The sequence below is a fragment of the Canis aureus genome, chromosome 24 (assembly GCF_053574225.1).
Source record: "Canis aureus isolate CA01 chromosome 24, VMU_Caureus_v.1.0, whole genome shotgun sequence".
In the NCBI taxonomy this organism is placed as follows: domain Eukaryota; kingdom Metazoa; phylum Chordata; class Mammalia; order Carnivora; family Canidae; genus Canis; species Canis aureus.
Window position 1 is genome coordinate 48,649,250 of NC_135634.1, and position 23,188 is coordinate 48,672,437.

The 23,188-nt window shown below is 49.8% G+C and overlaps 1 long non-coding RNA gene across 5 annotated transcripts; it reads left to right on the forward strand.

Moving 5' to 3' along the window:
• The first annotated feature begins 1,800 nt into the window (after window positions 1-1,800).
• LOC144296278 (uncharacterized) lies at window positions 1,801-22,631 on the forward strand. 5 transcript variants are annotated; one of them, XR_013363446.1, is made up of 6 exons: window positions 1,801-3,041; window positions 3,879-9,724; window positions 11,479-11,686; window positions 13,718-13,832; window positions 20,315-20,381; window positions 20,922-22,631. It is a non-coding gene; the product is annotated as an uncharacterized LOC144296278 (long non-coding RNA). The 5 variants fall into 5 exon arrangements; XR_013363449.1 differs by having other exon boundaries at window positions 3,879-4,553; window positions 6,026-9,724; window positions 20,315-22,631; XR_013363447.1 differs by having other exon boundaries at window positions 12,577-13,832; window positions 20,315-22,631.
• The last annotated feature ends 557 nt before the right edge of the window (window positions 22,632-23,188 follow it).

Below are 23,188 nucleotides of genomic sequence, written 5' to 3' on the forward strand. Positions count from 1 at the left end.
GGGTGGAGGGATTTGGCAACATATATGAGAAGCCTGGGAGATTTACTGGCATAAACATCACAGCAGAGGTCTAGCCGTAAATAACAGAACTTCTAAAAAGAAATATTAAATCCCACATTATTAGTAGGTATAGGAAGAAACTTTAAAATGCGAAAAATAAGTTGATACAGACTAGGCTTTCTGCACAGGTTGCTTCCGAAGGGAACCTCTGCAGTGGGACCAGACATGCTTTTTGTCTGTTTGCTTTGCTTCTCCGAAGAACTATGATTCCAAACCACTCAGTGGGATGGGGGTGCCTCCCGAGTCCTGGTGCAATCAGCAGACGAAGACCGTACCTGTGGTTGATTTTGCTAATGACTGGGGGTCACAGGATATGACTCTGAGAGGTTATGTTCCGTTCCCTCACGCACGAATGCACAGTGATGAGCTGGCGATGCCAACATTCCAACTCTGGGAACACGCTGAATTCAGATAACCTTGAGTCTGGAGGCACCAGGCGATGTCTTGTTCTCAGCTTGGGCAAACAGCCTCGGGGGCGGGGGTGAGGGTGTCAAGCTGGCCTGCCAGGCCCTGCGCATGGGGAGTGAGGGGCGCCGGGAGCCTGGCGTAGCCCGGGCAGGGCCTGCTGCCCTCACAAGGCCTGCTCGTCGCAGGGGAGGCGGCTGCTGTCGGGGCCTGGGATGTGCTGGCCTGGGGTCTCTGGGCACAGCGGGGACTCCAAGGACGTTCCATGAGCGCCTGGAGAGCAGGTCTGGGCTCTAGGGGTGGGTTTGGTTGGCTGTACGTGGGCACGTGCTTGAGAGACAGGATCCAGAACCTTGAGTGAGGCCCGGGTGGACCTGGCATGGAGGCCGAGAAGCAAGACGTCAAGCAGGGGGCAAGAGGAGCCTTGGCAGGTGGTGGCGCCATGGGGCGGGAGGGAGAGAGGATTTGAGATTTTCTTCCAAACACCAAGAGTTGAAGGACGCAGAGAGCCAGAGCTGCAGAGGCCCGTGTCCCCTCTCCCTCGGGTGTTTGTGGAAAAGCAGTAGCGCTTCTGGAGAAATGGGACACGCTGCGGTAGAATTGTGCTGGGCGCCCGGAGCCTCTCCCTCAGCCTCCACTCTGCCCCCGGGGGGTGCCGTGGTCCCCCCGCCGTCCCCCACCGCCTTGCTCTTGGGCCATGACAGGCTGCAGAGCCTTTGCCCCCTGCCCAGCCTGTCGCAAAAAGCGTGCCTGCCTGGGATCTCTCATCTGAGATTTTCTAGAAAGCCGGCAGGTGGGATCGTCTTCTATCAGCCATGACCCAGAATGGGGCCGGGGAGGGGGTGGAGGGGGGCCACAAGGTGTAGAAGCTGGAGATGCTCCTGAGAACCTGCCCGAGGTGCGTCCAAGGAAGGAGGTCTGAGAACGCAGAGCAAAGGTGCAGAAGGACCTCCAGGGGAAAGCAAACCCGGGAGGCGGCCGGCTCCTCATTTTACCCGTAGATCCTCTTCCGAGGCCATGGCCACGAGGGGGGCCCATCTCTGGTTTCCCTCTGCCAGGGTTTAAATCGCCGCCCCCAGCCCACGGCCACCCCCGACGCTCGGTCAGCCCCCCGAGTGGGCAAGCCCTGGGCCACCACCCTTCCCGCAAAGCCGGCCAGCTCGGGCCCATGCAGGCCATTTCTGCCAAGCAGAGGAACAGACCTCTTTCTCCCCCTGAAGTGCTAGTTAGGAGTCGATCTTCCAGTGGGAAAGAAAAATTTAGGAGCAGGGAAATAAACGTTTAACCATCTCAAGCAATTAATCATAAAATTACCTCTTATTCCCTCCCAATTCCCACCTAAGTAAATTAAACTAAAAGAAACAACTGGCTCAAGTGACAACTAAAATTTAGATGAACCAGATTTTTAATGAGTTTCTCAAATGAGCAGAGGAGTGATACAATCATCATTCAGTCCAAATTGCTAGGCTGGGACCCAACTTCGAACCCCCAAGGCTGGTGCCTTTGAGAAGTCGCACATGCCCACATGAGAAAATACATATATTTAGACGATTCTTTTGGATTTTTTTTTTAAGTATGAGGCATATTCCATTTGGGATTCTTCGCAGTAATTAAGATTTGTGGAAGGGTGAATTTTAGAAATAGGAGCCCTTCAAATGTTTTGTTGGCAATGTGGGGAAAGGATATTTGCAGATGACTGTGTGATGAAACAGAATTACGAGCTCCTGGAGGGGAGGCCGCTCCTTCGAGAGCCGTCTAATGCATTATCATAAAGCCCTGGGGAGAGTCTTCTGGATTGTTCCTTAACAGCAAGCACACACAAGCCAGACAAGTCGTTTGTGCAGAAAGGTCAAGGGTGTCAGGGAATCGTCTCCAGGCGAGCAAAGCTGCACGGGGTGGCCCCTGCTCTGGCCTCACGTGGTGCCTCTGGCCGCCTTCCCAGCCGCCTGCCAATGGGCTGACACCAGATTCAAGGAAGAGTTCCATTTTCTTAATTCCAGCACCTTGGCTTCCCATCTCCACGCTCATGGGTAACTGAGGGCGTAAGAGGAGCTCTCAGGTTCTCTGCCTTTCCCCCTCTCCTCGGATTCCATCCAACCAGGGTCGTGAAGCCCCCCTGGGACGCATGAAGTGCCGACGGCATCTCTGATAGAACCATCCAGCCCATCTGTGCTCGGACAGACTCCTGTCATCTCTCTGGAGCCCGGCGAGGCTTTACTGTCCACCCACTTGGTCTCCGCGAGCGCAAAGGCCTCCTGGTCCTCACCGTGGAATGGCCTCCCCGAGGCTGGGGTTCTCAGGAAGCCTGCTTTCATGGGGAAGGGGATTGCCTCCCCAGAATGCCCCCCCCACCCCAGGACCTGAGGCTCTGCTGCAGATGAAAGTCTGGCCTTGTTGGCACCTGTCAGGGGCGCGTGCACGGAGCATCTGAAGCAGATTCAACTTGGCACACAGGTGCTTTGCTCCTAAGGATAGTTTGAATATACGGGGTTTGGGAAATTGTGCCAAAACCACAAAATGAATCAGCTCTCTCTGATGAAATCATCTGATCTTCTTCCTCAGGAACATGCCAGGAGGTGAGGGAAATGTGTAATGAAATCGGTGGCTTTTGAGGCACCTGATTTGACAATGGCGCTGTAGCAAACTGTGTGTCGAGGACGTTCGGAGATGCCCTCTCCAAGAATAGCTACCCGGCTCTGCCCTTTTTCTATGATATAACCATGACCTTCAAGTTATGACGGATCCTGTTGCATCTCAGGAATGTGATGTGGTATAATTAGAATGTGCGGTCTGGGCAGAGGTGCACACAGAAGGGGTTGCGCCAGAAACGAGTCAGAGGTGCAGGGAAGTAGGTGCAGCAGATGCGGGGCTTGGGGAGGGCAGGGGCATGGTGCCTGCAGGGCACTGTGGCAAAGGGCCCTCCTTCAGGTTGAGTGAGTGTCAAGATGTGTGGACAAATCCCAAGACTGAGCCCTCATGGAAGCTCGGGTGTTCTGGATTGCCCACATCTGTCATCTGGGCTGGGACGGGTCCTGGGGGCAGGGGTGGCCATGGCTCGGGGACCAGCCGAGGACTGCAGGCAAGAAGCAGGGTCTGGCATCCACTGGGAAGCCAAGACCTGTCTCTGGATCTGAGCCTGAGCGCTCGGCCAGGTCACAGGGCGGGAGGCCAGGTCACAGACACGTGTGCAAAGAGGTAGCCGCCATAGGCTCAAGGTGGAGACCTCCTCCCGGGTGAGAGCATTTAACTCCACTTCACTCTCGTGTCTCCTACTCCCCTGTTCTGTATTTTTGTAGAAAAAGACGCAGTGAGAGATTGTCAAGTGCTTTGATACAGACATTTAACTCGGACCCATTCCCATGGTCTAAGCTACTGATTCTCTTCTTTATTCCTTTTTTTTTTTTTTTTTTAAGGAAGTTCTTGCAGAAGAACATCTTCTTAGCAGACTGACAGTGGTGTTGAACAACACTCTCATCCACTCCATCATCTGGTCTAAATGCTTCTGTTCCCATGTGACAGGACAAAACCAAGATGTGGAATCCTCCGCACAGAGAGAGCACGATTTCAAAAATTACACATCTAAACAAGCTGGTAGGAAATGTAGACGAATGCCAACAGTTAGTGGTCGGTGCCAGACCTCGTAGGTGATTTCCTTTCCTTTCCTTTCCTTTCCTTTCCTTTCCTTTCCTTTCCTTTCCTTTCCTTTCCTTTCCTTTCCTTCCCTTTTTTTTTTCCCTTTGGTTTTGGTTTGTTGAAAATTTCCACACACAAAGGATTTGTTCTGCTTTTATAGTGAAAAAATAAATCACTATTAAAACCAAGCTAAACCAAACCAGCGATCATGAACATCACTGGGAGGTCAGGCCATGGCCTCCCTGGGCAGATGGGTACGTCGAGAGGAATTCCCTCAGTGGTGGGCTGCTGGCGGGCACTGTGCTTGGAAGAATTCTCCTTGGAAGAGTGGGGAGGCCAGTCCCGTGAGTGTGTGTCCTCGTCTGAAAGTCTCCACTTTTGAGTCTTGCCTCCGACACCTTCGCTTTCACGCAGATGCTGGGAACAAGTGGTCGGATCAAAAGACCCTTCCTTCTGTAAGTAGCTGTTCTGTCCCATTCTCGCCTTACAAAATCGTAGAAACTCACCAAGCCATGGAGTGTGAGATTATCCATTTCAACCACTTCGTGTTACAAATGAGGCTGCACAAGGATATTAAGCAGCGTCCTTCAGATTACAAGAGGGTTTGGACTGGGAAAATGCATTTACTTCTGTTTACAGTTGGCTTCTCCACATCCATCACTTCCACGCTCATTCATTTTGCCATTTTTGCGGGACAGACGGTGGAATATTTCATCAGGAAATAGGACGTATCCACTCATGTACAGTCATTAGGAATTAAACCGCAAATGCCATTCCCCAAATTAATTTGGTTTATACTTAAATGGAGAAAGTGCCTGCCTGGGGCTTCATTTTTCACTGCAAGAAGAGATCTGGCTCCTTCCCTGTGCAGCCTGGGAGGCCTGGGGTGGGGAGCAGAGGACCAGGGAGAGGCTGCTGGGGAGGTGTCAGGGTGGGGGTGCCTGAGCTGGGGCCTGGGGATCCGATGGAGCACATGCTGGGGGTGAGGAACCCTCGTTAGGATTTGGGACATGAATACAGAGGAAGAGAGGCATCTGGCAGGGGTGCATGGGGTGAAGGGGAAGGGTCAGCAGAGCGCTGGGTGCAGGGATCACTGTCGGGGAAACACTTCAAGGACTTCCTGCCTTCAGCTTTCATACTTTTCTCCATTTGCCTCCATGACTCTGAGTCCCTGTCTCTTCTCCCCGCTTGTCTCATCCCTCTCCCATCCTCCTCATCCTCCTGCCTTCTCACAACTCAGGGGCTCTCCAAGGGCTCTTCCTTCCACAGGTTCAAGCCCAGCCCTTGGGGGCCGGGCTCTGAGTCATGTTCCCTGTCCAGTCTCTGATACCAACCATCACGTGTCACCTCCAAGTCCAGTGTGTTCCAATCCTGCTGGTGAAGCAAGCACCAGGGCGTGCACCATTGTCAGAGCTAGCTAGTTGGAAAGGGTGAGGAGGCCGAGGCGGATGTGGAGGAGGGAAGCTGGTCAGAGTTCCACAGAAAACAGAAGTGCTCTTGCAGTGAGATGAGTCCCAGAAGAGGCTCATTTGCAAGGGGCAGCCGAGAGTCATCAGAGCTAGTGGCAGCTGACCTGGTGCCTTCATTGGCCTGAGGGGAGGAGGGGTGGAGAGTAACCACAGCTTGGAGGGAGCACAGGTGTGGAGTCTCTGAGAGGTCCCCCTTGGAGCTGGATAGATGCCCCACTGGAAGGGCAGGAGCCACATTCCACACATGTCTCCAGGACCTTCAGACTGGAAGTGCTTTGAGCAGCCAGGGTGAAGACTCAGCTGTCTGGAGATGGTAGGGACCTTTGCTTGAGGAACAGGGATGGCTTGTGGGTGGTGACCTCACTGAGGACGAGGAGGGAGCCAAGGGGATAATGCTTAACTTCCCTTCCTCCTTTCCTCCCTCTCTCTGATGTCCAACTTTGGCCAAATCCAAGCAGAGCTCACACGTGGGCGTCCAGCTGGTGTGTATCCCAGGAACCACGAGGGAAGAAAACACCTTGGACCCAGTCACAAAGCTCAAGATGGTCCCCTAAGTACAGCTGGTGTTTTCTTCTCTGAAAACCCAGCTGGCATCAGCTCTGCTCCTGCCCCAGAGGCCAGCCTGCTTGTGCTACCTGCATCCTCTTGGCAGCATCACTGAGCAGCTTGTTTCAAACTTCTCCGGGGCCAGTGCAATTCTCCCAGAGACCTGCCTAGATGTGAGCCCAGATCTGGGAGCTGATTCAGAAGCTGAAGACTCGCTGCCTGTTTCTGAATCCTCCCAGAGCTCTGCCTCCAAGGGCACTAGGCTCATGGGAGAAAGTGTCTATCCTTTTGTTCACACAAGCTTGCTGTGGCCTTGCCATATGTGGGCAGTGTCTCTGCATTCACTGGTAGCAATGTTGACTGTGAAAATGGGCGAGAGAATTCCCTGACAGACACACCAAGTGGCCCTCCCAGTGCAGGGCTCCTTACTGATTGCTTACTGTGCACAAAATACTGAGGACCTATGACTTTCTAAGTAGCCCTCCACACCATCCCTCACCAAAAAAAAAAAAAAAAAGGCAATTTGGATAAAAGATATGTGGGCTCTGAGATATGACAGGAAAACTGAAAAAAAATTGAGATTAATAAATGTTTACAAATCTATAAAAATGCCTGGTCATGACTAATCAGCTCAAGTCATAGAATTTTGGTAACATATTTAAACTTTTTAATGATGTGCTATGGAGGGACCATCACAGTATAAGTGTCCTGAGCCCTCAAAGGTCTTACAGAGCTCAGTGCAAGCACTCGGCAGTTACAGAGCTTGAGCTGCAGACTGGCCGTATGTTTCATTACTGAGGCCTGGAAAACACGATGTGAATACAGCACATACACCTGTCATGGGAAATCAATGCTGATCAAGTCATTAGGAAGCTGAGAAGAGATATTTAGTTGCTATGAATGCCACACAACATTTGTAGCCTTTCAATCTCATGAAATCCTATTTTTTTGTTCTCTAAATATATGCCGGTTGGTGGTCTCAATTCCTGTTTCCCTGAAGTTGCTTTTCCTAGAGATTTGGCCAAATTTGTTTTCTTTAGATTCTGATTCAGCATGTCTGTGTCTAAGGGCTTGACAAGTCCTAAGCTGTGCAAGGAGCTGGAGCAAGTTGTGTTGGAGATGGAGGTAAGGCTGAAGAGTTTGTTGGGGGCAATGGCTGTGACAGCTAAGGGGAGAGAGCAGGATGGAGCAGTCAGGGGTGAGAGGGTGGGCACACCAGGCTGTGGCGCAGACCTGACTGTCTCTGCTCCCCACTCAGGATGAAGTGCTGGAGCAAACACCTAAGAGAGGAGCCCTGTGTTGGGTGGAAAAACCAAGCCCTTGCATGGCCTTGCTGGTCTTTGGCTGGAGGCCACCTAAAGAGTAACATGAGCTTGCCTTAAAGGTGAGGTAGACCCCAAAGGAGCTCACAGCTGGAAGTCTCAGACAAACACATGCCCCCACCCCCCAGCCTGGCAGCGAATCCTTTCTAGAAGTTTCGTCCTAGTGGCACTTCTCTATGTCACAACCACTTCCTCTGAACCTTGATGAAATCCTGCTTTGTTGGCCGCCATATTAATTGATGAGAAGCAGACGTTCACAGATGGAGGATCACATTCAGGAAGTTAAGACACCCACATCTGGAACCAGACTCTGGCCAGGGGATCTCCTGACCCTACTTACTATTTTTATTCTTGCTGGAGCTTCCTTGTGAGGGACTTTTCCACGCTGACCTTGTCCGAAAGCCACAGATCTCTTTCTGCTTGAGACCTGATAAGCCCCAAGGGTTCTTCAAGATAGGGTCTCACTTCCAGAAAGCAGCGGCCTCCGCAGACAGGAGATGGTGGTGCGCCGCGGGGTGGGGCGCGGGGCTGGCGCCGTCCCTCCAGGAGGCTGGTGACTTGAAGAAGCCAGGCCTGCCAGCCGCACATGCGTAGTTTGATGGGTCCGGGCCAGGGTGACTGTCACAGAATGATTAGTATCCAGAACTATGCTCCCTGGGATCGGTGTTTATGCCATAATTTTCAACTCAGTGGATGGTCTTTGGTTCCCATAGTTGTGGAGAACTTTTCTGATTATGAATTATTATGAAGTGGTATTTTCAAAACTTCACTCTAAAAATAATGGATTTAGAATGGTTCAGAGCAAGCTTCTAAATATTTCAACACCGCCTTGCATCTTTGTTTCAACTTTTGCCTACTCAGGCTGAAATTGCTTAAGATTTATGAATCTGGTAAAAGAATGCGCTAGTGTTAAAATCTCTATAGAAAAAAAAAACCACCCTAAAAATAGCATTAATTTGCACAATTTGGTAATTATACCATGAAGCATTGCAGAAGATTAAAATGATCTCATCAAGGCAATCAAAGGATTTCATGACTGGAAGGGCATAGATTTTCCAGAGTGATTTCAGAAACACATGTCCTGATACGTCAAACTCCTTCTCTTTCCGCAACAGTCTCAACTGTTGAGGCCGGTGACCCGCAGCCCATTGTGAAGCTTACAACTTATGAAAGATTTAAAGCACATGAAGCAGGAAGGAAAATACAAAAGTCCGCTTTTCCTCGTGTCTTAACCACCACACATCGGTTGTGAAGTCGAGAAAAAAAGTCTTGTTTTGCTTTCTGACAAGTGACCCTATTTTATGGCATTTTATCTCCTTTCCAGGCAGGGATACTATGACCGGACCCTCCCTATCATATCTTTGAGTCTCAATCCCCCTCGAAGTCAGAGAGGTAACTATGGGGAAAAGACTCATGGCTGCAGCTTGTTCTGTCATCCTAGCAGGCAGGGGGGACGTCCGTGAGGCTACACGTTGATCCCCAGAAGTGCCACCGAAGTGTCGCTGCCCACTTCTGAGGGCTCAGACAGGAAAGCTGGTGTGAGAGGAACTTTTTCAGAGTTGATTTTGGCCAAGGGCAAACAAAAAGCTCATTTCTCTTTCCAGCACAGAAGGTAGTCTATCAAAAGAAAGTTATTTGTGTCAGAATCGTTCCATTGGAGATGAACTGTGTGGTATTAGGCTCCTTTAGTCAGTAAAAAAGTGAGTATTTATGGCATGTTGTAGTTCACAGCCCTAATAATCCCTTACTATTGAGTGTGTATTTGTGCGTGTGCGTGCGCGTGCGTGTGTGTCTTTTTTACCTATACCACTTGCCACCTCTGACTCTAAATTTCTCCACGCTGTAGGAAGGAATTGGCAGGAACAAAAGTGTATACTTTCCTGTGGTTGTGGAAACCGATGACCACAAATAGGCCATCACCAAGAGGGTGATATAAAATAAAATACATGTATTCTCTCATAGTTCTGGAAGCTGGAGGTCAGAAATCTAGGTGTCGAAAGGCCATGTCCCGTCCGAAGGCTCAGGGAAGCCTCCTTCGCTGTCTCTCCCAGCTTCGGGCCGTTCCTGGTGATCCCTGGGGTCCCTGGGCTCGTAGATGCGGCCCCCGCACCACGTCTGCCTGCATCGTCACGTGGCCTCCTTCTCTGCGAGCTGGGCTCCTCTGTGTCTCCGTCCAAAATTTCCCTTCCCGTAAGGACACCAGTCGCTAGGGCCCACCCTGATCCAGGATAACTTCATCTGAACCTGATTGTGTTGACAGAGACTCGATTGCCAAATAAGGTCACATTCGTAAGTACCCAGGGGTTAGCGCCTGAACAGACCTTTCTGGGGGATACACTTCAACCACCCACAGCAAAAGGACAAGCATAGAATTAAAAGGTGGACAGATTGGGAGCCTCCGTAGCAGCTGGGGCTTCAGCTCGTGGCCCTTCCTGATTCACTGACGGGGCCGCCGCTTTGCTCTCACGTGGGGTCGTGAGCCATGCGCAGACATGGTGGGGGACAGGTGTCCTGACCGGTTAGCAGTGTGTCCAGACGTGCTGTGGACATGGGAGAGGGGATGGCAGCCTGTGTGCAGCTGACCTGCCAACCTGGTGCATTGTTTCTTGGCTAAGCTATTCACTTACGAGTGTTACACACCGTATTCATGAAGTGAACCAGGATCTCAATCCCCACATTCCAAGCCAAGCTCTTGACTTAAATCTGATTTTACCCCAGCTCCCAACAAAGAGTCGTGATGTTGTGCAAACGATGACTCACCTAGCCAGTGCCCCCGGGATTCGTAGGGCCATGGAGAGGCATCCATAGAAAGAGCAATTTTCAAAACAAGATGTGTGCTTTCTGAAATCACATCATAAATCCTTGACCGGGATGCTAAGAAATTTAAAAGTTTCATGGAAGGGAAAACAGAATTGTCTTTCCTTTACTCTTACACATTACCTTATGCTCCATGGTTAATAAGAAGCCCTGACAAAGGAAGAAATGTTATGTCACTTGTCCCTTAATTTTGTGAGTCTTGTTCATAGATTTCACCTCTAATCATGCGAATATAAGATGAAACTTCTAGAATATCAGGGTCATTGTATTTGTCTGCTCAGCCTGTTGTCACAAGGTGCCACAGACGTGGGGGGTGACACCACAGAAATGTATTTGTGGCACTTCTGGGGGCTGGAAGCGCGAGGTCAGGCTGGGAGGATGGATTTCTTCTGTGGCCTTTCCCCTTGGTGGTCTTCTCGTTGCACCCTCGCGTGCTCTTTGCTGCGTGCGTGCATCCACGAATGTCTCTTCCTCCTTATAAAGGATGCCAGGCCCATTGCATCCGGGCCCCAGCATTATGACTTCATGTGACCTTAATTATCTCTTTGAAGGCCCTGTCTCCAAAGAGCAGTGCATTCTGACGTCCTGAGCGTTAGAGCTTCTATCCAGGGATTTGAGGGGGACACAGTTCAGCTCATAACAGTTTCAGAGGACCTTGCAGACAAAACTAGGCAGCTACTCTTTTCTAGAAGACTGTGCATTTTGCAATTAGTTGAGTGAAGCAAGTCTCTGGTAGCAGATTGAAATTTTCTGTTTCAGGGGCTTAACAGATCGAGGTTGCTTTCTCCTTATGTCACCTGGTCAGTGAGGGTTAATGGGAGGTCACTTGAGACCCTGGCTGATGGAGTCTTCCAGAGTGGTGTCTGCACCTTAGGGAACGTGAGTCCCCGTGTGGCCGTGGCAAGGACAGCACGTAGACAAGTCATGCTCACATGCCCCTGGACGTGACACATGGCTCTTCTGGCCACTTAGCCCCAGGGCCTGGGAAATGTGGGGAGGCACGATCACTGAACACAGGCCCCTGTGCTACAGCCTGATAGGGCAGGGGAATCTAAACCTTTGCTCTAGGTCATGATGAACCCAAGTCATATTTTGCTCTCTATAATCTGTCTGTGGTGGGAGGGATAAAAAAATGAATGAAACATAAAAAGAAAAATATTTGTGTGTTAAAAACTCCCAAAGTGTTGTCATAGTGCATTTTATTCTGTGATTTGTCTTCCCAACAGCACTGAATAAAAGGCTCCCTTGTGAGCTACCCAGGATATAGCAACAAGACTCAACTCCAGACTTCAAGGAGCTCTCAGTCTAGAGTTAAGAAAGCCAAGAATGTGGCCAGAACTATCCAGATGAATGTAGAAGTCACTCTAGGTAGAGGGAAGCTGCTGATGGCTTTCTGGGAAGACGTCTGGGTAGATGCCTAACACTTGTGGGCAGGTAAGGGCATGTGCTCTCAGCAAAGACGACAGGTGTATGTGTGAGCTGTGTGTGTGTCTATGTCCTATCACCCAATTCCAAGGTGGGGATAGGGGCTTCCCAGGGCACCAAAAAGTCTCTGATGCCAGCTGGGTGTCCTGTGATTCAACTCAATCTGATACGATCTACTCAGAGACAGCATCAGATCCCAGAGGATAGGGCTCAGTCCTACAAACTGCCATTTGCATCAGATACTCATTGCAGGTCCAGGTCACCTGCGCCTCTGACCTACTCACTATAGGTCAGAACTTCCTACAACCCTCTCCTTGGGTTCAATTAATTTGCTAGAACAGCTCACAGGAGTCAAGAAGCCTATTTATTCACTAGATTGTCAGGTTATTATAAAGGATATTAAAGGAAACAGATCATCAAGATGAAGAGAAACCCAGGATGAGACCCCAGACAAAGAACTTTATGTCTCTGTGGAGTTTGGGGCCCAGCTCAGGGGTATGTGGAAGCATCTGGTTCCCCAGCCTGGAAGCTCTCCCCATCTTGACCTTTTGGGATTTTATGGAAGCCTTATTACATGCGGATGATTGAGTAAATCATTGACCATTGGTCATGAATTCAACCTCCAGATCCTCACCCCTCCCAGGGAAATCAGGGGTGAGAAGGGGACCTGAAAGTTCTAGCTCTCCATCCCTGGTTAGTTCCCCTGGCAAACATTCTCCCCCATAGTTACAGGATTTCCAAAAGTCACCTCATTAAAATAAATTCATTCCTGGTGGAAAGGGACTTGTTATGAATAATGAGACACCCATTCACCTTACGGCTCTGAATGGATTTCAGGAAGTGGGGACACAAGACCAAATATTATAGCAAAATATGTTCCCATTGCTCTCATTGTCCAGGAAATTCCAAGGGTTTGGGGAGCTGTGAGCCAGGAATCTGCGGGAAGACCAAGATATGTATTTATTATAAATCATAACAAGACAGTACGTGTGAGAGTGAGACCGAGTGTGTCTGCGTGTGCTGGTGTGGGTGTCCCCTACTCCGGGCCCTGTGGAGCTGGACCCCTCCTTCCACCCCTGCACGTCCATCCGCACCTGCATGGCCATCCTGGGCTCCTGGGCCATCTATGAAGGTGAGAGGAAACAAGAGGGCAAGTGCAGGGGGATCAGGATTCCAGACATGACTTCAGTAGAGTTGCAGCTGATTGGTTTCATCTCTGTCTCCACCCCACACCTCCCTCTCTCTTCCTCTAACTCCCTTAAAAACACCGTATTGAGGTAAATTGAAACAGAATTGTGTAATTGTTTTTTTGGGTTCCTTCTGAGGTTAAGCCAGATGTAGTAGTTGTTGGGACTCATCTTCCTAAATTAAAAGAGCATCTGAGGAAATAGAATCCTTATATGACTCTGTCCTACCTCGTAACAGCTACACAGAGAATAAACCCACTGTTGTTCATTTGTTCCTTCTAGCTCTAAAAACTGAATTCCAGATTTCGGAATAGCTAATACAATTATTTAAGTAATGAGGTAAAAACATATAAACACACAAAACCCCAGCTGGGCCCAGGATTCCTCTTAAGGAACTACTTTCCTTGAAGGGTTATATGAGGATTAAACGAATAGAGGATGTGAAACAATGCCCATATGGCCAGTCTGTATTCGGTGTGGGCTGTTGTTTGGGGAGCTTGCCCCACATGGCCAGAAGAGGAGGGGGGACGTGAGCAAGAGGAAAAGAATGAGTGAGGGAGGGAAGGCAGGTCTGGAAGGGAGGCAAGAGGACGTCATGGGTTTGGGGTAACCCAGCAACATTCTAGAAAACCGGCGTAAGCAGTTCATCTGGACTTCGGTGTGTTGAAATCATTAAATTCTGTCCCCTGTTTCTCATTTTCCACCCAACTGTTGTGAACATTGGTAAAAACCAGGCTAGGCCTCCAGATACTTTGGGTGAATGGTTTTCTTGATTTGTGTCACCTGTTCAGTGATGTAGGAATCGGGGTACGTATTTATAAAGGAAGAGCTGATTATATTATGTATTATAAAGGAAGAACTGTGCAGTTTTGAGGAGGACTTTGAACTTCCACAGACCATGGCATTGGACGTCATCCATTATTCCTGGATCTCATGGCATCGTGTTTGGATTACACTTCTGTCCCCATGTGAGTATGTTGCTGAATTGAAAAGTTCTCAGGACAGAGACAATGCCCAATATATCTGACACTTCACCAAGTGCAGGCTGTGCGGATGGCTCTCAGGAACGACGGGATCATGTGCTGCCGTCGGGTGGCTGGGGCAAGCGCCAGCGGAACTGGTGGAGCTGTCCCGGGCTCTGGTCTCCCCAGTTTACTTCCCCCATCAAAGGCTAGAGATTCATGTTCATGTAAAATGCTGGGAAAAATTAGTAACAATTTTGAGATTAACCTAAGGCATCCCACTTCACAATCACATCGAACCTATTAGAGCATTTGGTATCAATCATATACAAAGTATTTGCTATATTTTAAATGTGTGCCCATTTTAAAGAGCAAAGGGAAAAATTAAAATTGATTAAAATGATCTCAATGATTAATAACTAATAAACACATCCTTAATCATGTTCTTTAACAAGGAATGCCAAGGAGCAAAAGTCTAGGGCGAAAGACATGCACATTTTAAAACTCTGGATATTTATTGCTAATTTGTCTGCCATAAAAGTTGCACCAATTTATACTTTTGTATTGGGGTCAGGGAGGAGCGGGTATCTTCCTACTGTGCAAATTCACATGGTTCCCTCCTTACTGGGAAGTTAAAAATTTTTTTCATGTGACCGTTATTCTTTTGCGCTGATTTTATATGAATTTCCTCCTCAAGAGTTTAACAATTTTTCAGTTAGTGTGTTCATATGTTTAACTTTTTAAAAATTTGCCGCTTATGGTTTGTACTCCATCTTATTTTATTTTTTTTTCGAACTCTATCTTAAAGAGTTTCTGACATGGCTTATTTTTTTAAAGTTTAAAAAATAAAAATAAATTCACAAAATAAAAATAAGACCAAGCATCACGTAAAAGGAGAGAAAAACCAAAAAAGCAAATAGGCATAATATACCTAAAATGTTGACTATAATGGAGCATTTAGACCTGGCCTTCCTGATGGACAATGTAGACAGGGATTAGCAACATTTTCCTGGAAAAACATAGCAGTCCTTCAAACAGAGCAAGTGAATTATCCTATTTAAACCTAAAGGAAAAAAAAAAAAAAAACTAAAGGAGTTTATCACAGGAATGTGTTAGGAGGTTTTGAAAATGTCTTCGGACGAAGCTATTAGACCCTCGCAGTTATCGTCAAGTAATTCTGTGGTTGTACATATGAAAAGAGTTACTAAAAGCATTGAGCCCATTGCCTCCTGGGATTGGGGATCTGGAGACCATTTGAATACAGCAAGCAAAATAAAGGGTACTGGCAACAATAAAACCATCAACTTTTAGTCTTCTCGTGTAAAGACAGTAAATAAGATAAAATAATAGAAATAGTCATCACTTACTGTAATAATAATTTCAATACTGAGACCGTTTGATCACTCCTCCCTCATAAATTTGACTGGGAGACTCATAGGGGCATAAAGCAGAGACAGTTCCCAATCCCGCGCTCACACATACTCCGGTCCCTCGCGTTTTCATTCAGCTGTGCACTCAACAGCATCCCTTTTGCAGACTGGCGCCAATCTATGCGCCTGAGTGAGAAACCCTAGTACTTGGGAAGCTGAGGCCAAAAAAACCCCGAATCTGTTCCCCAGGATTACCCAGCTAATGAAGAGCAAAGCTGAGGTGAAGGTTCCAGACCCCTGACTTGGGGCCTCCAAAGCAGGAATCTTCAGATTGCTAAGGGAGATGCAAAGAATCAAAAGTATGAACTTTGGGACACAGTCGCTGAAAAGATGAGGAGGGTGGGTTCCAGAGTCCGGGGTGGAGGCTAGGAAGGACGGACGTGGGGAGCCCTGCAGGTATGGGGTGCAGCACTAGGCTGCAGTAACTGACGGGTCCTGGGGGGTGCCAGGAGCCTGCATAGCGACTGGAGGTCATGGGACAGCTGAAGAGCAGGACCTCGCAGGCCCAGGGGAGCTCCTCTCTGCAGTGACCCCTGAGCCCTGCAGCTCCCTCAGCTGCTGCAGCTGCTCTAGGAGCCCCAGAGAGAGATGACCTTGTGGTCTCCGCACTCTGCAGGGCTTCAGCATGGGGGAGGGACACTCGCCGTGGTCTCAGGCCCCACAGGTGGCTCTGCGGCCCCCCACGAAGGGACTGCCGGCCCGGGGGCAGCACCTGCTAGTAGGGCTGGGATCACCCTCCCACCTGCTCTCAGGCTGGGAGCAGCTGCCTGGGGGTGGCACTTCCTTCCCCCCTGAAGCCTTGTCCCTTCTATTTGATTTGAAAATCCATCCTACCACCTGCAGCAGCACGGTCACCCATCCCACCACCCTCATGTGGAGATCTGGGGATTTGAGTTCACCACAGCACATCAGGGGAGCCCCGAGCTCTGGGAGGCATAGCAGCGGTCAGCCTCTTCCAGGAAGGGGAAACACCACCCATGCTTTCTCCTTGAACCTAAGGTCCCATGGGTAACTGCTTAGTTGGCCATTCTACTCTATTAACACTTTCCCTGGAAACCGTGTGTCTTCTTAGGTGATCACTCAGGGGTTCAAGGAGGAGAAGCAGTTAATCCCTGGGTGGTGGTATACCTCGGAGGGGTCCCTGGGTGGAGGTGTCCCTCGGAGGGGTCACTGGGTGGAGGTATCCCTTGGAGGGGTCACTGGGGGGAGGTGACCCTTGGAGGGGTCATTGGGTGGAGGTGTCCCTCGGAGGGGTCACTGGGGGGAGGTATCCCTTGGAGGGGTCACACTTCAGAGCTGGCTGCAGGTCAACGGGCCTGGCTGCGTGATGGCACCTGCTCCACACGTGGGGCTGCAGAGGGTTGGGGTGGGGACCAGGATCACTGCACTGGCAGCAAACTAAAAACCTCTGCCCCAAAGGACAAACAGGGAAAATGCATTCGTTTGAAATGGCCGTGGCGTCGTTCTGCAGAGGAAAGCAGAGCAAGAGCAGAGCAATGCAGGCCTCGGGCCGGGGTCTCCCCGGTGCTATGCAGAGGGGCTCAACAGATCAACCCCCCGACAGTAACAGCTCATGGCGGTGACTGAGGCAGAGAGTCTCGGGCCTGGGAAAGACCAGGTTAGAACATTCTAATACAGGAATGTTCCCGTTTCAAGTGCCAATGCCAAATACAGCCCCCAGTAGAAGTCTATGGTTCGCAACGCAGTGTAAGGATCATTTTTCTCAAAAAGTAAACGATCCTGGAGGATGCTTACCTTCCTCATCTGATTTTTCAGAAGAAGCGGCTGTGCAGGGAAGGTCGCAAGAGAATGTGAGTCGAGGCCGAATTCGTAGCCTAGAGAGGGCCTTACATGCGTGCCAGCCCCTCTTGCCCTGCTTCAAATACTCTTTCAGCTCAGGGTAGAGCCAGGAAGACCCGGCTACCTGCAGCGTTCAGGGAGACGTGAGAATGTTCGCACTGAGCTTCTGCACCTGCAAGCGCTGCTCCCTTAGCCAGGAGGATGGATTTGTCCTCCTGGGGCGTCCGCCAGGATTGGCATCTGCTCATTGTGCTTTGTAAGAAGTTTTCCTTTAAAAGTAGAGTTTATATCAGCCTATGCTCACCTGAATTCATCTGTCCTGAAACGTTTGCAAATAAATTAATAAAGATTTTTTTATTTTTTTTATTTTTTACCTAGTAGCCCTGCTTCTTGGAGTTGATCAATAATTAGCAATCTGTGATTTGAGTCAGGAGGTGCTGCGAGTGAAGCAGTTCGCAGCCTCACAATTTCTATAAACCATCAGCTGGAAACAACCTGGATGTCCAACCGGGGACTCTCCTGGCTTGTGTGGTGTATCCAGGAAGATATGGGAAAAAGGTGTGGCCTCCCGGCAGCCAGTGTCCAGTCTCATGGCCTGACAAGCACCCCTTCTTCCACAAAGACACAGCCCCAGTCGGGACGCCTGGCTTGGCAAGTTCCAGGGAAGCAGAATTCCTCTCTCGTGTGCACCTTCACTGGGTGCTGTCGTGTAGTGAACAACCTGTATAACTGCGCCTGGAAATCCTGTCCAACAATAGAGACACAAGTATTAGGGTAAATTCCTGGGGCAGAATATTACATAGCTATGAAGAATCAGGTCATAGGTGGATGTTTATTGAGAAAAACAATGCTTTTAAGGTCAACACTGCAAAATAAAGCAGCAGACCACGAAGAGTGTAAAATGTAATTAGAAACACCACCACCACCTTGGAGAAAGACAGAAAAAGGCATAAACTAAAATTGTAATCCTAGGAGATGAATTTTTCCCTAGCAATCTCATATCTTAAAGTTTCTGCATGTATAACTTTGTAATTAAAACAAAAGTAGGCTCGTTCTCATGGCTCACAGTAGCTACGTCCTACAAAGCATCACAAACGCCGAATCAGAGGATCCGGAGCCCATGATCCCAGAGGACACACAGGGCTGGGCTCCCGGGAGGCTCCATCACAGCACTGGTACCAGCTGGTCAATATGTAACCTCGTTTTATGTGCCGTTTCTGGACAAAGACATTTTAATTTATATCTCTTATCCATAATAATTACATGCAGTCCTTATTGGTAATAAAACACTGACCAAGAGGGTTTAAGCTCTTCACTACCGTGGGTAACGCAACCATAAATTTCTCTGGCTGGCTGCCTCACACAACGCTCTCGCGACCACATTTTCTCAGCTCAGTCAGCATCTCCCACATCCGAAAGTCTCGCAGCTCTTCCACCTTTCGCGGCTCTTCCACCTTCCACATGCATTTCCCCCTGAACACATCACAGCTTCCTGGCGTGTTAGGAACACGGACAGCACTTCGGAGCTACGCATGGGGACTGTTTTCAACAGTGAAATCACCAACGAGAGCACGAAAAAGCAAAAACGTGGCACTCGATAGACCACGAGAGGGACACTTGCCCACAGCTGAGGGCTGGGACCTGGGGTGGAGCATCCCTGGGTCCTCCTCAGCTGGGAACTGGGGCTTTCTGCAGTTCTAAGTTTCTGCCGCTCCGTGCACGTCCACAAATGACCGCAGAACACCGTGCATATTGATTTTGGAGTTACAAATAAATTCTATTGAGAAAGTGACTTTGCAAACAGGAAATCAGCGAGTGAAGAGGTTCAACAGAATTAAAAGCTAACAACTCATCATTGTAATCAAGTGAAGTCATTCCGATGACATTTCAGGTCTTCCAGATAAATCATGTGGATCTGAATTCGCTAAATTCCCGTTTTCTGAACACAGGGCTAGCCTGCCGTCCACTAGGGAATCATAACCCATAAAATTTAATGACATTTAATATGTTTTATGTTAGAGAGCAGTAATTTGCAATCAAAATCATTATGTCTAGGTTTTATTTTCCTGCGTGGAATTTTATGCATAAAGCAACGAATCGAAGCAAGATGTGCTGAAATCCATGTGCGGCCCTGGTGACAGAGGGGGGCCTCTGGCAAGAAGGGCAGGGTTGCTTTGGGGAGTTCCACACTTGGGAGGGATCCTATTTCACTTCCCTTGGCTGGAGCCCCACCCAGCACCTGGGAAAATAGACCCCCTCCACCCCACCAGGCAGCCCTGCCTGCCAGCGCTGCTTCAGAAAGAGATTTAATTGAATTAATAGAAAGCAACATCAATAAACATTAGCTCAGTGAGGCTCTCGTGGTGACTCCAGGGCCGCAGGCTCAAGCTGTTGCGGAACACACCCTCTGTCTTGGCAGAGGTCCCCGACTTGGTACCTCTCTTGTGTGGCCCTCTGGAAACCTCCACCACTGCCCGGGAGGCAGGGACCGGGGATACCTCCAGCCCACCCTCTGCTCTGTAGTCATCCCCTCCTTGTAAGGGAAAGCACTGCTCCCCGTGGCACTGGGCCCGGGCCTGGGTGGGACTGGGGTTGGGCCGGGGTACCCATCAGCGAGCACAGCCTTCCCCTCTTCAGCCTTCCTCCCCCGGGGTGCTTGCCTTGTCTGCATTTAGGAAGGGCTGACAAAATGGGGAGTCGTCAGCCACACCCCAGGTGGAGAGAGGAAGGTAACAACAGTTGTGAGCAGAATGGCTCTTGCAGATCCTGCACTGGTCGTCACAAGAGGAGAGGCCACTGTAGTTGGGCAGGTTGGGTGATGAGAGAAAGAACAGATTTCACCAGGTTATCTGCTCCCGAGGGGACAGCAGGGACGTGGTGGGGATTCTCCGCAGGACCAGTTGAGGGAGCGCGAGAACACTGTTCCTTATGGGAAGGTCCAGGTGACAGAGACCCTGCGATCAAGCAAGAAAAGGTCAAGAAGATGCTCTGAGAACAAAAAGGCATCACGTCCCTGCGAGGCTCCTTGTCGGCAAGTAGGATTCTGTGCAGGGAAGCCGGGAGCCAGTCTCCCAGGCTCGTTATTGCTTTTTAATAGTGATTGCAGTGTTATTCCCTTTAACAGTTGACATTGGCACACACGAATGATTGTAATATATAAGGAAAAACATTATAAGAAAAGCCTCAGAAGAGATTCAGCAACTGCATTTCTGTGCCTATTAAAACAGCCTTAATGTGTGATTCCTTCGGCTCTCGTAGACACCAGTGCAGATCGAAGGCCGCGTTCGGGGTTGCCAGCAGGAAAATGGGTTCCAGGGATAACAAGGTGAGTGGATGTGACACACTGATGCGCGCTGGAAATGGAACTGGGCGAGTTCACATGCGCGAGGAGGTGGACAGATGATCACCCTTCACTTTTCCGCTGAGCCAAGAAGAGCCAAGTCTTCCTAAGCAAACGCTAAGCAGGTTGCCCATGTGGTGAGACCTTGCCCGGAGGACCAGGCACCGCAGAGCCACTGCCCCATGCAAAAGGGTTGGGAGTTGGTTGGTGTAAGGGGAGGCTCACCTGTTCTAGAAGGAGGTTCCACCCAATTCTAGAACAGGGCTAACATGTCTACCCCCATGTCCCTCTCCTTTTAATTCCAAGTTTTACAAAGACACCAAAACAATTTCATGGTGACTGATTCACTAAGAAAGGGACTACACACACACACACACACACACACACACACACACACATTTTTGCTTATATACATATATATGTATTTGCTTATGTGTTATACGTACTATATACACTCGCCTCTTGTTCTCTCAGACTGGACTTCCCATTGTTGTTCACTTGCCTGTTGTCTGCTTCCACCTTCAGGATATAATTGCTATTTCTAGAAGAGACCTTGTGTATTGTGTTCACTACTGAAGCTCCAGGGCATACGCTATAAACCGAATATTTGTGTCCCTCCAAAATTCACACCTGGAAATCTGGTATTTGAAGTTGGGAACTTCAGGAGACGATTTGGTCAGGAGGTCAGAGCCCTCAAGAATGGGACCAGAGGCCCTCATAAAAGGGACCCCAGAAAGCTCCCTTGCCCTTCCTCCCGTGTGAGGACACAGGGAGAAGGCAGCTGTCTGTGAACCAGGCAGTAGAACCTCACCACACACCTGATCAACTGGTGCCTTGATCTCGGACTTCCAGCCTCCTGAACCATGAGAAATAAATTTCTATTGTCTACGAGCCACCGGTTGATAGCACTTCTGTTAGAGCAGCCCCAGAACCAACTAAGACAACACAGAACAATGCCCGGCACCCAGCAGGGAATCAATATGTACTTGTTGACTAAGTAAATGGATGAAGGGATGACAGTTCTGGGGTTGACTTGGGTCCCACCACGACTGTGGTTACACATGGGGGCACTTTGTGGAGCATACTCCTCATCGGCCCTGCTCCTTGGACCCCTGCCAATGTAGGGGGAGTCCCCTGCCCCTGTCACAACTGGGGATCTTCCCACGACAGCTCCCCCCAGACCTCCTCCATGTCCAACTGGCTGCCTGATGTGAACCTTCTCTGGGCCATGCTACTGTCTCTTGGGCGATGCCTCAGTGCATCAGATCTTGCTGGATGTGTGTGTGTGTGTGTGTGTGTGTGTGTGTGTGGTTGCAGTGCCCGCTTAGGGCTGCCCTTCCCAGTCAAGCACTGCAAGGTCTCCTGGGCCTGGGACTGTGAGCTCCAGGGTGTGCGGGGACACTGCTGCTGCTCCTGCCCTCTCTTCCTGGAGCAGCCCACCTCTGCCAAGGCACTGGGCAATGATGCTTTCAACAAACTGCAGGAAATGCCCCTTCCAATGTGTCATGGTAAGCAGGGCAAGTGTTCAGTGGCTCTTTCGGCTTTTGTCCCTGTCCTCGCCTTCCCATGGGTCTCCAACACGAGTGCCTGGGGCTCAGGCCGTAAGCCACGGTGACACTGTAGTGCTGCGCTCAGGCCACCAGGTCGAAACAACAGACGTCTACTTCTCACAGTCCCAGAGGCTGGAAGTCTGAGATCAAGGCGCCACCAATTCTGTTCCTGGTGATTCGTCCTTCCTGGCTGTCACATAGACACCTGCCTTCTTGCTGCGTCCTAACATGGAGGAGAGAGGGAGCTCTGGCGTCCCTTCCTGTTCTTATTAGGGCCCACCTCGACAACCTCATTTCACCTTTACCAGCTCCTCCCAGGCCCTGTCTCCAAATAAAGTCGTGGTGGGCGTTAGGACTCCAACATAAGAGTTGGGGGGCAGATATCACATCCAGTCCATCACATGCCCCTGTCGTCCCGAAGTTCATGTCCTTCTCATATGCAAGCAAGTATTTGCATATACTAGTTCCATCTGAACAGTCTCAAAACTAGTAACTTATCCAAAGTCTCCTCCGAATCTGGTCTAAGTCAGGGGCGGGAGAGACTCCAGATGGGAACCAGTGAAAGCAGACAAGTTGTGTGCTTCCAAACACAAGGATGGGATGGGCTATGGACAGATGGTCTCATTCTGAAGAGCAGAAAGAGGAAAGAAGGAAGGAAGGAAGGAAGGAAGGAAGGAAGGAAGGAAGGAAGGAAGGAAGGAAGGAAGGAAGGGAGGGAGGGAGGGAGGGAGGGAGGGAGGGAGGGAGGATGGAAGGAAGGAAGGAAGGAAGGAAGGAAGGAAGGAAGGAAGGAAGGGAGTGACAGGTCCCAGGCAAGCCCACAACCCAGCAAGGTCTTATCTGCTGGTGAGCTCACATCGGAGGTGGCAGGTTAGAAGCCTGGCTCACACCCACACTCACCTCCTGTCACCTGCTTGTTCAGCCACACCCTTAGTCTTCTCGTTGTCTGCAACTGGGACAGACAGGATTTTCCAAATCTTCCAATTCTGGTGCTTTTTTGCTTCAGGATTAATTCCTCCACCCAAATCACCTCCCTTCTCGTGATTTACTGTTCACCGTCAGGAGGAACCAAGCTGCTCCTCCAACACTCAGCTTGGAAATCTCACCTGAGTATCCACGTTCAGTGCCCGCAGCTGATACCTTCCACAAACCTCTGGAACACAGTTCGCCCAGGTTCTTGGCCACTCGGCACAAAGGGTCAGCATTTCTGCTGGTTACAAAGACGTGTTCCTCATTCCTCTG